This window comes from Lactuca sativa, chromosome 3 (assembly GCF_002870075.4).
Source record: "Lactuca sativa cultivar Salinas chromosome 3, Lsat_Salinas_v11, whole genome shotgun sequence".
NCBI classification, from domain to species: Eukaryota; Viridiplantae; Streptophyta; class Magnoliopsida; order Asterales; family Asteraceae; genus Lactuca; species Lactuca sativa.
In genome coordinates, this window is record NC_056625.2 from 142,200,717 (window position 1) to 142,218,613 (window position 17,897).

The 17,897-nt window shown below is 37.5% G+C and overlaps 1 long non-coding RNA gene across 2 annotated transcripts; it reads right to left on the bottom strand.

The window, feature by feature from the left end:
* Positions 1–9,288: 9,288 nt before the first annotated feature.
* LOC111911630 (uncharacterized) lies at positions 9,289–11,484 on the bottom strand. 2 transcript variants are annotated; one of them, XR_002856931.3, is made up of 5 exons: positions 11,252–11,484; positions 10,904–11,043; positions 10,408–10,608; positions 9,842–9,914; positions 9,289–9,734 (listed from the first exon to the last, which is right to left on the bottom strand). It is a non-coding gene; the product is annotated as an uncharacterized LOC111911630 (long non-coding RNA). The 2 variants fall into 2 exon arrangements; XR_002856930.3 differs by having other exon boundaries at positions 10,904–11,479.
* Between the last annotated feature and the right edge of the window lie 6,413 nt (positions 11,485–17,897).

The window sequence follows — 17,897 nt, forward strand, 5'->3', positions numbered from 1 at the left end:
ACTAGCAAGAAGGTGATTTGAGAGAGGGAGAGAGGTGAGAAATCGGCTCTAGGGTTTCCTCAAAGATAGAGTGGCCGATTTCTCCAACCCTAAGGATCTATTTATACTATGAGCTCCTAGGGTTTCACATTAAACCCTAATTGGATAACTTAGCCTCCAAGCAATCCAAAGATCCTTCTAGATAAGGCCTTGGACGATTTTTAAGATATCCATATCCATAAAATCGTCCCTTCCCGCATCCATAAGGATTCATAGCCCTAAACACAACTATCACACATTTGACAGTTTATGCCCCTTTATTCAATTAATCTCTTTAACTCACCAAATTAATTCCTAATTAATTTATGACTTATATCAATCAAATAATATTATTATTCCTTTAAAATATTATTCTTATAATACATTAATAATAATAATAATAATAATATCTCTTCTCTCTATATAAATCACCTTGTCAAGTTGCTATGGTGAAGGCAACCCAAAAGAACCATGCACAACCGAGTCAAGTACTTACCAAATATAGTTACAGCCTTAGACACTAATCCAACAGTCTCCCACTTGGATAAGTATAGTAACTATATATGGAAACACAATCCGATTAGCAATCCTAGCTCTTAAAGATGCTATCCAACTCTGATCTTATCAGTATCCTGTCCTTTAGATAAGGGATCGTACAACCCTCTGTTAACATATTATGCGGACAATCTTGTGGAACTTATTGTCCAGCAATTGGTTTCTCCATCTTAGATTCATTTGACATAGAACTTAATTGAACACATCAATTCAGTTCTGACCGGGCCCGGCACATAAATCAAATCAAATCATCGAGGGGCCCTGATATCGCTTATACCCTCTTAGGATAAAAGTAACAGATGAACTTCGACTTATACGCATTTACTATTTACTAATTAATCATACACAACAATGCGTTTTATGACATCAATTTACTGATGCGGTTTCGCATTATCAATGTACAACCAATTAATAAACAATAAACCATACATATTGGTTTTAAGACCATATGATATTATCGTCTTGCGATCACTTGTGTCTCATTCCAACAAGTGATTCCAGCAAGCACGGGTTTATTCCAATGCTCAAAACTTGTTCATAAGCACTCATGAACGTTGCAGCAACCCTTTGCTATTTCTAATACCTTTTAGACAATTTACATACCAATTCATGAAAATCTTCATTCATACCTACTTCCAACATATGAACTATTGTGGACCATTTGAATAATTCCATTATTCTTAATAACTCAATTATTCAGGAAGTCAAAACATGCAAAATGAAACAATAGTTAAATAATTAACATAAGACAGTAGCTTTACTTAAAAATAATACTCCTTTATTTAATCATCAAATGTCAATTACATTTATCTATTACATGTTTCCAAAACTATCTAATCTAAACTAATATCGTCTTTCAGCCTAATGCTCCCAGCGTGCTGCAAATGCTTAACCCTGCTCAGTCCCTTCGTAAGCAGATCTGCTGGGTTATCCTCTGACGATACCCTCTTTACTACGAGGTGTCCTTCTTCTACTCGATGTCTAATAAATTGATATTTTCTGTCGATATGTCCAGATCTACCATGTTCCCTCGGTTCCATGGTCAAGGCAACCGCTCCTTCATTATCACAGAAAATTTCCATAGGCTCCTTTATGGCAGGCACAACTTCAAGATCACCAATGAAGTTCTTCAACCACATCGCCTCCTTTGACGCTTCGCTCGCCGCAATGTACTCTGATTTGCAAGTTGAATCAGCTACTGTTTCTTGTTTGGAGCTTTTCCAGGTCACTGCTCCTCCATTAAGGGTAAAGACTCAGCCCGACTGCGAACGGTAGTTGTCCCTGTCGGTCTGGAAGCTGGTGTCACTATACCCTCACACCTTTAAGTCATCACTCCCTCCGAGGACTAAGAACCATTCCTTGGTCCTCCGAAGGTACTTAAGTATATTCTTGACCGTAATCCAATGAGCCGTGCCAGGGTTCCCTTGATATCTACTGACCATGCTCAAAGAAAAGGCCACATTAGGACGAGTACAAGTCATAGCGTACATGATTGAGCTAACTGCAAAAGCGTAAGGTACTCAATTTGACATTACTCTTTATCGGTAGTTCTCCCTTCTTCGAGTTTTGCATACAAAAACGTTTTAGTACTTTATCCAAGTTAGTATTCTGACTAAGTCCTATTAGTCTCTTACTTCGTACAAATCCAAACTCTTTGAATTTCTCATCGAAGCAAAGATTCCATCTGTGAGATGCTTGCTAAGTCCATAAATGGATTTTTCAAGCTTGCACACTCTATTAGCATGCTTCGGATCGACGAAACCCTCTGGCTGATCCATGTAAACATCCTCAACCAACTTCGTATTAAGGAAAGTAGTCTTAACATCCATCTGCAATATCTCATAATCATGAAATCCAGCAATGGCTAGCATCACCGTCATAGATTTTATCTTAGCAACTGGTGAGAAGGTCTCATCATAGTCAACTCCGGGAGTTTGAGTAAAGCCCTTCGCCACCAATCGTGTCGTATACGTGTGCACATTCCTATCCATGTCGGTCTTCTTCTTGAAGATCCATTTGCACCCAACCGTCTTACATCCGGGCACATTATCAACCAAATTCCAAACTTGGTTGTCATACATGGACTGAATCTCGCTGCCCATCGCCTCTTTCTATTTTACAGACTCTGGGCCTGCCATGGCTTCCTTATAGCTATTAGGTTCATCTAGATTTATTAGTGTACCATCACTAATATACGTGTCCCCTTCGGTAGCAATATGAAAACCATAAAACAGGGGTTGAACTATAACTCTTTTGGAACGTCTAAGAGGTAAGGACTCGTCAATCGGTTCAACCGGAGTTTCCTCCTCGGGTTTAACGCCAGCGTTAGAGGTTCCTTCATCACTCGACTCTTGAATCTCTTCAAGATCGACTTGCCTCCCACTGTCCCCTTGGCTTATGAGTTCTTGCTCTCGGAAGACCCCTCTCCTCGCAATGAAGACAACATTGTCACTCGGTCTATAGAAGATATATCCAAAGGATTTCTACGGGTAGCCGTTGAAAATACATCGCTCACTACGAGGTTCGAGCTTGTCGTGAGTCTCTCTTCTTACGAAAACCTCACAACCCCAAACCTTGATGTGTGCCAACAAGGGAGCTTTCCCTGTCCACATCTCGTGAGGTGTTTTGGCAACCTTCTTTGTAGGGGCTTAGTTAAAGATGTGGGCGACAGTCTCTAAGGCATACCCCCAGAATGAGATAGGTAGTGAAGCACGACTCTTCATAGAACGAACCATGTCTAACAAGGTTCGATTACGCCTTTCTGCCACACCATTTAACTGCGGTGTCCTAGGTGGCGTCAATTGCGAAACTATTCTGCATTCCTTGAGATAGTCGTGGAATTCAAGACTTAGGTACTCTCTTCCTCGATCGGATCGAAGCATCTTCATTTTCCTGCCCAATTGATTCTCCACTACATGTTTGAATTCTTTGAACTTCTCAAACGTTTCTGACTTGTGCTTGATTAAGTAAATATATCCATATCTACTATAATCATCAGTGAAACTCACGTAGAAGCGGTTCCCATCCTTTGTGGTGGATCTAAAGGGACCACACACATCGGTGTGTATGAGATCCAATAAACCCGCACTCCTGTCACAAGTGCCAGTGAAGGGTGACTTTGTCATCTTTCCATGTAAACAAGATTCACACGTGTCATCTTCCCTAAGGTCGAATGACTCCAACACTCCATCCTTTTGGAGTTGGTCTATGCGCTTCTTGTTGACATGCCCAAGACGACAATGCCACAAAGATGCTCTATCCATACTATTGGAAGAATCCATACACAACACATCATTTCCTAGGTTATCTACAACCATAATAGTTTCATAAATTCCCTTACAAGGCATTGCTTCAAAATATAAAACACCATTTAGATAAGCATAAATCGAACCATTCTCATTATTAAACGAATATCTAAATCCTTGTCTAAACAAACCATGAAAATAAATGATGTTTCTTGCCATATCTGGCTAGTAGCAACAATTATTTAAATCTAAATTCAATCCATTACTAAGCACTAAAGAATACACTCCAATCATGGTAACAGGATATGATCTTCTGTTCCCCATGATTAGATTTATTCTTCCAAGCTCCACATCCCTATTTCTTCCTAGTCCCTACAAATCAGAACAAATGTGGTAACCACACCCTGTATTAAGAACCCAAGAAATAGCATGAGATGAATCATTAGATTTAATTTGTGTATATACCTGCAAAAGATGGCTTGATCTTTCCATCCTTGATGCCTTGCAGATATTCCGGGCAACTTCTCTTCCAATGCCCTATTTTGTGGCAATGATGGCACTCTGCCTCCTTTGGGTTAGGGTTGGGCTTAGCAGGAACAACCTTGGTCCCAATAAAGGAGGAACCATCTTGGGACTTTCCCTTGCGGTGGTTCTTCGAAGAAGCCTTCCTCTTCTTGCCCCTTCCCTGCCCAATAGCCAAAACAGGAGCAGCGGATGGATTGGGAGTTGGTGCAACAGACTTGTCCTTTAGGTTGCTCTCAGCAGTCCTTTGGAGCCCTTGGAGTTTGCTTAGGGTGAGCTCTTCCTTGTTCATGTTGCTGGTCATCCTAAATTGATTGTAGCATGAGGGCAAGGAGTGAAGAACAATTTTGATAACCAAATCTTCCCCAAAGTTGACATTCAACTTGAGAAGACGATCGACATACCTTTGCATCTTTTGCAAGTGCACGATTAGAGACTCTCCACTTCCCATTTTAGCGGTGATCATATTAGTTATGATCTCATAGCGATCTTTCCTCGCGCTTTGGTGATATCTCTCCATCAAGTCTAGATGCATCTCATAAGGATACATGTCCTCATAGGACATTTGGAATTTGGAGTTCATTGTGGCTATCATGATGCAATGGACTTTCGTTGTATCACGCTCATGTGTCTCAAACACAACCATTTCTTTGGGTGTATCAGTTTCTGGATTGATCTTCTCGAGCTTCTCATCGAGAACATACTCCTTGTCCTCGTAACGCGCGATCGTGTGAATGTATCTTATCCATTCGCTAAAGTTCGATCCATCGAAAGTCACTTTTTGACAAAGGCTCATTAGCGTGAATGAGCTATCAGCAACGTTGTATATGTTAGACATCTATAAATAGAAAGGAACAAATTTGATTAGAGTTAAGTCCCTAATAGAAAGGAACAAATTTGATTAGATTTAAGTCCCTAATTAACACAAAACTTAAATTTCAAAACTTGAGGACAAGTTTTAAACTTTTCAAAACATAAGGATCAAATAGAGAATAATATAAATCAACTAACAAGATTATTTCAATTTGATCTTATTCAACATTACTTGCAAGACAATTTACTAATTCAATTCAAATAATCAATTATTATCATATAAGGAAATTATTATTCAACTAATTGGTAATTATCTTTTGTTTGGTCAAGAATATACTCATATATATGTTTAAAATCGGATTTTAATGACCCAAAATAGTTAAGGCAAGTTTCCTCAAGTAAAACATCAAGAAATCCCGAAACTCCCTCTTTCTGACGCTCGAACTCGCCGAGTTCCCACTATGGACTCGCCGAGTTGGAGCTACTCGCCGAGTCCACAGTGGAACTCGCCGAGTTCATCAGGCAGAACAACAAAAATCGAATTTTTTAAGAAACAAGCAATCAACCAATGCATCAATTCAACAGAAATCAATCAAAGCTCTGATACCACTGATGGGTTTGAGCCATAAGAACTTTCCTATGTGCACATGCAAACCCTAATTGCTTGGATCTAGGTTTCTCTAATTAAACATGCATTTTATCCAAGACTTTCAATACTAAATCTAATGTAAACAATTAGTTCTGACAATATGAATTAGAATCTAGAACAATACCTTTGGATTACTTGCTTGGTACTTCTTCTTCGTGGAGCTTAGAGTCACAATTGTCACTCCTCTAATGGCTTACAAACACCAACTAGGAAGAAGATGATTTGAGAGAGGGAGAGAGGTGAAAAATTAGCTCTAGGGTTTCCTCAAAGATAGAGTGGCCGATTTCTCCAACCCTAAGGGTCTATTTATACTATGAGTTCCTAGGGTTTCACATTAAACCCTAATTGGATAACTTAGCCTCCAAGCAATCCAAAGATCTTTCTAGATAAGGCCATGGACGATTTTTAAGATATCCATATCCTTAAAATCGTCCCTTCCCATATCCATAAGGATTCATAGCCCTAAACACAACTATCACATATTTGACAGTTTATGCCCCTTTATTCAATTAATCTCTTTAAGTCACCAAATTAATTCCTAATTAATTTATGACTTATATCAAACAAATAATATTATTATTCCTTTAACATATTATTCTTATAATACATTAATAATAATAATAATAATAATAATAATAATAATAATAATAATAATAATAATAATAATATCTCTTCTCTCTATATAATTCACCTTGTCAAGTTGCTATGGTGAAGGCAACCCAAAAGGACCATGCACAATCGGGTCATGTACTTACCAAATATAGTTACAGCCTTAGACACTAATCCAACAATTGTATGGGTTTTGGGTTTAGGGTAAGGCCCATAATATGGATTAGGCCCAATTTAGAAAAATTGGGCCATTAGTGGGCCACTAGTGGGTTTGGGAAGACCATCTAGTGTTGGGATTTTTATAATATGATTTTGAGCCTTAGAGATAGACCATGTGTTGACTAAGGTTAATATGGTCATTTTACCCTGAGGAGGATTATTGTTTTGATCTAAGTGATATTTTGGTATTGATAGCTTTGGGAGTCGAGAGATCAGCTATTCGGGATTTTGGTGAGGTAGTGATTCAGGAGTTCGATTCTTCGGTTCAGATCGGTAGTGCAAGGTGAGTTATCCTCACTATATCAACAGGGTCTAAGGCACCAAGGTCGACCCTTTATGGATTGTATCTGGTTATGGCATGATATGTTTATTGGTTTGCATCCTGGTAGTTAGGATGAAGTTACGTTTATACTTAGTGACCTGGTTAGGTCGTTGTCCTGAGTATAGGATGGTATTATGTGATATGCTAGTATGATATGTTAGATCAGTATCCTGGTAGATAAGATGTTATATTCTGTTATGATATGTTAGATCGGTATCATGATAGATATGATGTTATATGTTGTTATGATTTGTTAGATTAGTATTCTGATAGATAGGATGATATATGTTGTTATGATCTGTTAGATTAGTTTCCTGAAAGACAGGATGTTATATGTTGCTATGATCCATTAGATCAGTATCCTAGTAGATAGTATATGGGCATTCCAACATGTTGGTTGTGGGCCTGGGGTATTCCATCCCGAGGATGATTGGACCCATAGTATGCTGGCATTCCAATCGGTTGGTTGAGGGCCTGGGTTATTCCAACCTGATGGTTGACTAGACCCATAGTATACTATTTATGATTATATGTGTATTGTTATGGGTACGGGTATTCTGGGGTAACTCACGAAGCTTTTGGGCTTACGATTTCAGTTTATTGTTTCAGATTCAGTGGATGGCCGTTGGAAGGCGAAGGCGTGACCGTACACTTCCTCGATTGATGATTATGATTTTTGGGAACTCTGATGTTTAAACTATTTTGAAAACAAATTCTAATGACTGAATGGTTTTAAGTGAGTTAAAAAGCATTAAATTTGCTCAAATTTTATGGGTGTTACAAGTTCTGTATTAGAGACCAAGGCAGAAGGATCTTGGGATCTCAGGGATCCTAGAACAATGAGAAGTTTTCCTTTGCTAGGGAGTCCACTCGGAGGGTGTGGAAGATTTTTCGAAGGAATAGAAGGAACAGAGGAAGAAGAAAGGGTCGACTGTGTAGACATGATTTTCGAGGATTACGAATATCACGACCCCACGATGGGGGCCAAATTGTTTTGGTCAAAATTTTGACAATTATTATTTAACTAAATTGTATGAGAGGTTATGGTGTTCTAGTTGAAGTAAGTACTTAATTGAGAACAAAACCTTTGGATGTGATAATAACCACCTACCTTGTTTAATTGTATTGATTGAAATGTGAGTTACAAAAATGGAGGTAAGTATATTAGTACAAATGTCGCAGTAAGTCTAGTTGTATGTAGTGTGCATAGTACATGTTTATTTATAGTCTACTCTAAGTAACTAAAAGTCCGATATTTTCAGGATCCTCTTGAATAAGTATAAACATATTGGTTTGACTTGGTATTCCGTGTCTTAAGCCTGATGAAAGCGTTTCTTCGTTGAGAATGTCTCTTATGTTGTTTATTTCTACACATGTGAGAAATAAACAAGAAATATAGCCATTAGATTTTGTTAAAAAATAATAATAATAATCAGAATCCTGACATATAATTCGAGATCCTTAGATATCTTTGAAATTCGGGATCGTTCATAGGATTGAGGATCTTAGCCCTAAAAAAAACTATTCAATTTTGTTTTATGTGAGTTAATTTATGTAAAGGTTAAATATTCTTAGAATATAAATTATAAATTGGTCCATGTTTTTTGTATGAAATTTGTACTCTCAAACTAAATTCTGGAAATAAATTTTGCGATTTGTTTTTTAAAACACAAAAAATCGAAATTGAATGTTTTTCAACCCAAAAAATGAAACAAAATCATAGAAATCAAAATAAAATGATTTTCAACCCAAAAAAGGAAAGGTTAAATCATAAAAATCAAAACCTAATGATATTTCACCAATAAAAATCGATTTTGCGTCTGACATCCACATGTATCGACAGAAAAATGTTTGTTTATACATGACAAATTAATATAAATTTGATATGTTCATTAATTTTTCGAAAATATAGATGATTTTTTGAAATACAAAAAAGAAAATACGTTGAGTTTTTAGCCAATTGTTTTTCAACTTATTTACATAATATACATACTTTTAAACTTATAAACCAGAATGAATTATTTAGCAATTTAATAATTAACTAAGGAAGAACCCTGCTTTTGCGGAGTTGTGTTTCCCTTACATCAATAGACGGATGCATTTTGAATCTTTATGATAGATATCATGTTCTATTGGTGTCTGTTGACTCAAAAATATTGTCATTATAAAAAATTAAACAAAAGTCAATCTAAAACTTCGCTACCCTTAGATATATTATAGTTTTGTATGCAAATTTATAATATTATATACAGTTGTACATAAACAATAAAGTAACTAACTTTACCATATATTCAAGAAAACAATATTATATTATTAAACATAAGTGTTGTTCCATCTAATGTTGGAGGATCAAATTATAACAAATCTGACATTCAAAAGTCTAAACAAATTTGTTACCATTTTCTCATTAAACGGAGACAATTAGTTGTAAAGGCTAATAACTATGGTGAAAAATGTACAATAATCTTTACAAAATATGTATAAAATGTGGTTCTACTTTCATGAAATATGATTTCTACATATTTTTTAAGCCGGTAGCTTCAAACTTGCTGATAAAAAAGTGGAACTTCCGATCCACCATCTTTTAGAGATGTGCTTGGCTTTTGATGAGGAAAATCCTACAGGTAAGTAAGTGAAAATTCCACACTAGCAGAGGAAGAAAAAAGGCAAAAAAAAAAAAGTTACAATAGTCTGTCGTCCCGTTAATCGAAACATCTTATCATTTTGGAGATTGAACCAATACCAAGTGGAAATTTTAAATCACCAAGAAACTCTTCATTCCCTATACGAAATTGGAAAAGGAAAAAACTATAAATAATGCTAATGGCAACAATTGTAACGTATGGTTATTAGTTGATTAGAAGAATTCAAGCCAAAATGGAAATATACACATTTTCACTGCATTCCTTGTGTCCGCGGCATATGTCCTGGAATCTGAATCTTCAGAATAATCACCATGCACCTATCACACCAAATGTAAATGCTAACATTACTTTATTTATTTGGTTTTATTTAATGCAAAAAGAGTTCTGGAATATGTCCAACCAATTCATTTATACTTTATTGGAATCTATACGAGTTGCAATATTTATATATATTTTTTATTTAATGCAAAAAGAATTCTGGAATATGTCCAAGCAATTCCATATAAACTACTAATTGGAATCAACTTTTATCAAGAAAATCTAACAAACTATTTTTAGGCAGATAAAAATTATGCAACGGAACACATAAATGTTGTTAAATAAAAAAAGAGTTTTAAAGTTTTATAGATAAATTACAAGTATAAGTAGCTTCAAAAGAAATAAATAGAGGTCTAAGTATTTTATGGAAAAAATGCTTAAATTTAATTTAGACCAGAAGGATTTTATGAATTTCAATTGAATTTGCAACCAATAAAAGGGAAAGTAATAATAAGATTCAAGCAATGATAAATTGAATAAAAAAAAACTTACATCCATCAATCTGTTGAGGTCAAACTTTGGCGCCTTCAAGATCTTAACCTTGCGAATGAAAACATTCTGCAGAGGATAGATGATGGATGTTGTCTTCTCAATCTCTCTTCCAATTGATTCTAGAATGAACTTCTGAACCAACTCTTTCAAATCACAAGACTACGCCTGCTTTATCATTATCTCCCTCATCTTCCTTTGGATCTATCAAATAACAAAAATTAATTTAAATACATCAATAAATGTTTATTATCAACCAACAATCCTTCCTCAACACTATAAGTCAAATTGAAAGGAATAACAACATACTTTATGCTTATATTTCAATTTTAACCCATAATAGTATACTTTTTATCCATAAGAGCAACATAACATACTTGCACTATCAAGCAATACAGATAATGTAGTTTGTTAGTTAAATTAAATAAAATACAATATAGCTATTGTCCTTAAACAAATGTAAGAATAGTTGATAGTAATTATAAACTAACAAACCTACCTGATTACGTAAGCATTGATGGTTGTAACAGGTCGTTTCATCGAGATAAGGATTTTGTGAGGCCACTTTCCAACAAAGCAACTGGATCATCTTCCTCCTTTGTGTTGGTTTCCAATTCAAGCATATTGCTTTCTAAGTGACTGTTCACAGCAAAAGATGAAAACTCACACAAAAAACCTATTAGACAGTTTAAGTCTAATTTATGTTGAATTAGTTTATTAAATCTGATCTCTAAATTTTATTTAATTAGGAAAAGAGGAATCATAAATTAATTAACATGAAGTAACCTACACACCGTGTAGGACCAATTTTTCAAGAATTTTACTTTTAGCCATAAATGAAAAGTACCTGAGAAACGGGTGTTACAAGATAAGTGTGTGATGCAAGATAAATGTTTAGAGCACCAAGACCCCTTTTCATAGCAGAGATAAAAATCTCCTCAACCTTCAAATCACACACACACATAAATTATCATTTGGACGATTTCATAAATACAAATAGAAAAGTCAAAGATATATCAAAGTAACAAAAGAATAATATAAAATTAAATTTTGAGAAAAAGAATTTTCTGAATAATAGGTTTGATATGGGGGGAGTATCCAATTCTTGGCATGACTCGTCCCCTCAAATTAGCATCAAGTTGCAATCTAGAAAACTCTATACATTAATCAACTTGACCCTATATATTAAAAAAAAAATATAAGATTCATTATATGTATTATTAAACCTTCATAAAGATAAGATTCATTATATGTATTATTAAACCCTATTAACTTCTTCGACAGAAAAGATGTGTATGAATTACACAGTCTCCTGCTCTGATACCAATTGATGAGAATAAATCTCAGATCGATTGGATCTTTCACAGGTAAAGGACTAAGATCAAACAAAACAAAAATAATAATACGATGAACATAGAATAGAGTCAATGTTGGGCTTATGATTCAAATATAGTCACGCCTTAGCAGAGTTCGATGAAGAACTTCCACTGTAGAGGCGAGATAGGGTTTACAAAAACTCAATAAGGAAAATAAAAAAAGCGTTAACTACAAAGACTGCATGCATGCAGCTTAAATACTAAACCCTAGAATAAAACAAGCACGGTTGGACAGACCCAAACCGGCAACCAAAACTAGGCTAAGGACCGAGCTCATGATGCAACACTATAAGCCCAACAATCCCACCATTTGCGTCAAATGAGGTGAGATATCACTTTCTTTGAGTTGGATTCATAGTCTTGACCACCTTGAACAGCCGAGGGATAATAGCAAGAAGAGTATGCCGAAATTGAATGTACCATCTCAGCATATCAATAAAGATCTTCTTGTCGGCTGCAATGTTCTAATCACACCTCTGAATAATCTCCAATATGTGCTCCAAGCAAGCAGTTGAGAAGATGTGTTTGTCAACAAGAGCGAACAAGAATTTTTGTCCTTTGCCTCTGATGAACATCACAGTGTGGTACTTTGAATCAATCTTTCCCTTGACCATTGTATTAACATTGCCTGCTCTGCCCATAGTTTTAATCGTGGTTCACTTGTGAATGGCGGAGGCAATCTCCTGGTCCATCTTTGCTACCTCGTGAATGTAGCACACAAGCATTTGCTTGACATGGTCAATGATCGGCTGATACTCATGTGGATTTGACAGTAAGATGTTGTTGAGAAGTATCCAGTCGTGGGGATTGAGGTTCGGTAGATCAGCAAGGGTGAAGCTATGAGTCGAGCCTTCAGAGCCTCGAGTCACTTTGAATTTCACATTAACAAACTTCCCTGCTAAATAGGGCTTCAGAACCTTGACAGTTGTAATTTTCTTCGAACTCCAAGTCAAGAACTGGGGTTGAGCGAACTATAGGTAGAACTCCAACAGATCCCTATCCACCTTCGGGTCTGGAGACGGGATGGCAACAGTCGAGTTGAAGCAATGAAAGATGAATGCCTTTTGCGTGATCGGCATGTTAAACTGTGCATCCTTGGAGTTGTCAAGCCCAAATGACATCACAGGCTCAAGCCAAGGTGTGCTTGTCTCATCAATGGCACACCTTTGAAGCGAATCAAGAGTCCATTCAGGAAAAATGGACTTCTTCTTTTCCAGGAGCTCCTTTTCCTTTTGCTTCTGCTCCAGCTCAGCTTTTTGTTTCCTGAACCTTTCTTCAAGCTCTTTATTAGAATGTTTTTCCTTCTGAAAAGGCTTTTAGGGATTTTCACCATAAACCTCATCTTCATTATCAGTGTCATCCTCCCCAATTTTCGTCTTCTTCTTGTCTCTATTACTGACCGAAGCTTCATTATCCTTCGGTTCGGTTCAGTAGATGGTTTTGGTGCAGGAGGAGGTTGAGTTTTTGCTGCCTTCTCTCCTCCTTGTTTCGGCTGGACGCTAGTCACTGGAACACCCTCGATACGACTAAGGATGTCCAGGGCAGGTCGAAGTTTTGCAGCCAAATGCCTGCGAATGGTCATAGTAATGATGGGATCATGGGCTTCAAGAAGGTGAAGTAACAGATCGAAGTTTGAGATTCTGCATCTTCAGTTGAGAGGTTCTTTTGTCGATTTCATCCATGATGCGATTTTCAATAGCCAACTCTGCCTCCATTTGAGTCAATTGATCATTGACATTGTCATGTAGTGTGGCATTGGCTGCCTCGATTGGTTGATGAGCAGCTTCAAGGTTAGACCGTTCAGCTTGAAGAAAACACTGAAGATTATCAACCGAAGCGTTCACAGTTTGAGAATTTTTCTGAGCTACCGCCTGCAATGAATCCAAAAATAAGTGAGCCTCAGAAATTAGTTTATCGATTTTTGCGGTCGCTTCTTTCCACTCCTTTCTAGAAGCCTCAACAGCGAGGGAGGCTTTCTGGCATTGTGAAGTGGAGGTGTCTATAGCCTTAGCTGCAGCAGAAAGAGAGGCATTGTGTTCTTGAACTACAGAGGAGAACAAAGACTTTAAAGCAGCATCAGAATAGGCCCCAGATGAAGAGGAGGAAAGCAGTTGATCGAGTTCGTCGTTGACTGCTTTGAGATGACGCTTGGTGACCGGTTCATCGTCGTCTTCATCACTCTGTACACGGTAAGGACTGAAATAAGTGGAATCAAATTCCAAGTCCTCACCGCCTAGAACTAGGGTGGTGTCAGTATAAGTTGTAGGTGATAAGGGTTTGGTAGTGACAGGAGGTTCGGTTGTAGCAAATGGTTCGGTTGTAACAGGTGGGGTGGGAGCTGTAGAATGAGTAGTGATGGTAGTGGTAGTATCTGTGAAGATTAGAGTGGGGATGGGAGTGGTGGTCGATGGTTGAGAAGTAAGGAGAGGAAATATAGGAGGGATGGATACTGGGATAGTAACAGGTAGAGTAGAAGGAGGTAGGGAGCGAACTGGAATTTATGGGGTAGGCGAACGAGGCGGGGTATCACCACGACCCGAAGCCTCATCGTCAGAGCTTTCGCTTTCAGATTCGGAAGGAGGATTAGATTTATGTTTGGTAGGAACATACTCTGAGTCTGAATCGCTAGAAGATTGGAGTATGAGTCATCGAGCAGGCTTCTTTTGCTTCTTTGGTTGAGGCTGTGACGGAGCAGCCTTGTCAGACTTTCGCTTCTTAGGGGTTTGCCCCTTGGTTGTTTTAGTCACCTTCGTCTCCTTCTGAGTCTCAGTTTTCTTTCCGCTTTTTGCTGGCTTGTCAGCCTCGTCAATGGAGCGAACCATGGCTGGTGTGAGCTCCCTCGGACCCGAAGAAGGAATCTTCCTTACCTGTTGCAAGACATTACTTGTTGCAGACACATAGGTAAGCATAGTGTCAGGAATGGATCCAATAAAGGAGTACTTGGTGCGATCCGTGACGATTATCTTGGTTGTGTAAAAAGTACTGATGGGGGAGAGAAGAGAATCCGCCATGGTTGGAACGTGCAGACGATCCATTGCCCACTTAGTGATGATAGACTACTACCTGCGACATGAGATTTCTGAGTGTCTTGAGGAAGAGTACAAGATTTGGACCAACTGTTTCCAGATAATGGATCCATAGTCCAGATCAATCCCGTGATATAGACCATAAAGCACAGTCATGAATTAATTGCTTGCTCCATCTTAGCTGGCGCTTCAGTTAGAGAGTCCTTTGAATAGTAGAGTAAATAGTCCATTCCATTGAGGAGGAAGGCTGGAATTCTTGAACTTGGTGATGGTGGTTAGGGTTTCAGTGTACCCCATTTGATAGAACATTGATAAGAGCTGACCGGTAGTGATCAATTCAGGGTTAACCAAGTTTGGTTCTTGAGAGAGACAAATTAGGGCACATAAGCGATTCTTGGAGATTGAAGTCTTCTCGTTGTGGATTTCAAAGTGAATCCTCTCAGCAGCATTGTCGTAATAGGAAGTGGCGTAGATGAGTGAGAGGCAGGACATGGGAACAACTTCAACTTTGGTCAGAGCGTCGACAAGAGACGAGTATTTGAGACACTCGAGGACATAGACCACGTAGGGTTCATAGATGAAGGGAGTAAGATCGATGATCAGGTTTTGTTGAGGTTTGATGGTGAGAAGGGTTTGGTGAACAGAGGTATCATGAGCTGAAGAAGAGTCTGCCATTGTTGAAGCTTGGAGAAGATGATAAAAGGGTAAAGTGGAGCGTGCCTGACCCTTTTATACGTACTAGTAGGAGAGAGAAAAATCCGGCTGATATCTTGGATTTAATTGATAAATGTGCCTGATTTGATGGATGAATAGTTGTCACACCCGATGATGATGCAGGAAAGAGAAAGGACATTTCCTTTTTGCACGGCATTCCATAAAATGTGCTTTTTCAAATCGTCGAAACGACTGGATAGCTACTGAGTCACACTTAACTTTATCACAATCGACACCCCATATTCCACATGAACCGTCATCGCTTTTTAACTTTATCGAGCATTGAAATACTTGATGAAACGAAGATGGAACAAGTAAATCACCATTAATAGAATCATATTTTGGAAAATTAAAAAACTTTCGTGCAAGGAGTGTAAAAGATAAAGAAATAAAGGAAACTTTTTGGGATAATTTGTGATGTCTGAAAAAGACATAAAGAAGCTGATTATGGGCACAAATCTCTTCCTTCAAAGTCAAGAGAGACTTTAAAGTGCTTGTGTGGCTTCCCATTATATAAAGATAAAGTACTTGTTAAGAAGTATTGAAAGGCATCTTTTAAACTAAAGATTATAATGGGTGGCTTTCGCTTCAATTCATGATTTCGATACTTGATATAAGACCGAAACTAAACGAAGTACTTGTGAGATCAATGAGATCTATTGAACAAGTAGGTAGGAAAGATATTTAATGACTTTTGGATAGGTGAGAAATCTCCAAAAAAAAAAATTAACTGGATCCTTAGGAAAGAAAAATTCTTGGTAATAGAATGTTTCAGAAGAATCACTCAAAAAAATAAAAAGAGATTTCAGTCGTAACACATAGTTCATGTACCGTCAATTCATTAATGGTATTGAATGGTGGGTTTCACTTAGTACATAGTGATACGAAACTAAGATCATTAACACATATTTTTGTATAACCTTAAACCTCAGTGGTAAGTGCTGAGAGTCTCAAGGGTTTTGTTGGTGAGACGAAGTGTAATGAAGAAAGATGATAGAGGTGGGATAAGAAACAAATGTACCTCTGCTATAAAAGAAAGACAAAGCAGAAAAATCTAAGCTCAATGTGAGTAGAGTAAGGTAGGTCATGATTAGAGTGAATATTGCAGCCTAGCTTGGGAAAACATGATTTGTATATATCATGTTATTAAGGCTTCACTCAAAATCTTTCGAGGCTTTAGTCAACATGCAACAGCATGCTTCTAGGGACGTATAGAACGTGTGTAGAAAAGAAATCATACCTTCTGGATCTTCATCATTGAGAATAACACTTAAAAAAAATTAGATTAAAACGAAAAATATTTTTGTATTTTGTGAAAAATATTTAATTGAACAAAAAAAGAAAAATATTTGAATTTTATGAATGTAAAAAGATGTATTTAAAAGAATGTACATGGTAATACAATCAAAATGCCTTGATAAGAAAAAGAAGCGAACAAGTTCAGAAGGACCGAACCCGAAATAGACCGAACGTTCGGTTCATTTCGGTTGTTGGTCGAGCTTCACCCGAAATAGACCGAACGTTCGGTTCATTTTGGTTCGCTCTATTTCGCTTCTTACCATTATTGAAGCGAAGGCGATTTTGTTACTGATTCTGCTTCCATTATTCCTAGGCCTTGCAAAATTTTGTTGAAGCTTGCTTCAGGTAAAGCCTTGGTGAATATATCCGCCAATTGATCAGTTGTTCTTACAAAATGAATTTGCACGTTGCCATCTTCCACGTGATCCTTGATAAAGTGATACCTCAGTGCTATATGTTTGGTCTTTGAGTGTTGCACTGGGTTATGATGAATCCTAATTGAACTTTTAGAGTCGCAATATAGTGGGATTTTCTTCATGTTCAGCCCGTAATCTCTTAGATGACTTTGTATACATACAACTTGAGATGTGCATGATGCTGCAGCAATGTATTCAGCTACTGCAGTGGATAGAGAAACACAAGTTTGTTTCTTCGATTGCCAGCTCACCAATTTACCATCTACAAATGGGCATCCTCTAGTGGTGCTTTTACGATCTAATCCATAGCCACCTAAGTCAGCGTCTGAGAATGCTTGAACAAAGAATCCTGAGTTGGCTGGATACCACAGACCGAGAGAGGAGGTTTGCTTCAGATAGCGAAAGATGTTTTTTACGGCTTGTAAATGAGGTTCGCATGGGTTAGCTTGGAATCTAGCACAGTAACAGATTGAAAACATGATGTTGGTTCGACTGGCTGTGAGATACATTAGGGACCCAATCATTTGACGATAGAGCGTCATGTCAGTGGCCGGCTTCTCCAATGAAGGCGTAAGCTTCGTCCCAAAAGCCATTGGAACTTTAACTTTGGAGTTCCCCGTCATACCAAAGTTTTCCAACAGTGTCTTGGTGTATGCCTCCTG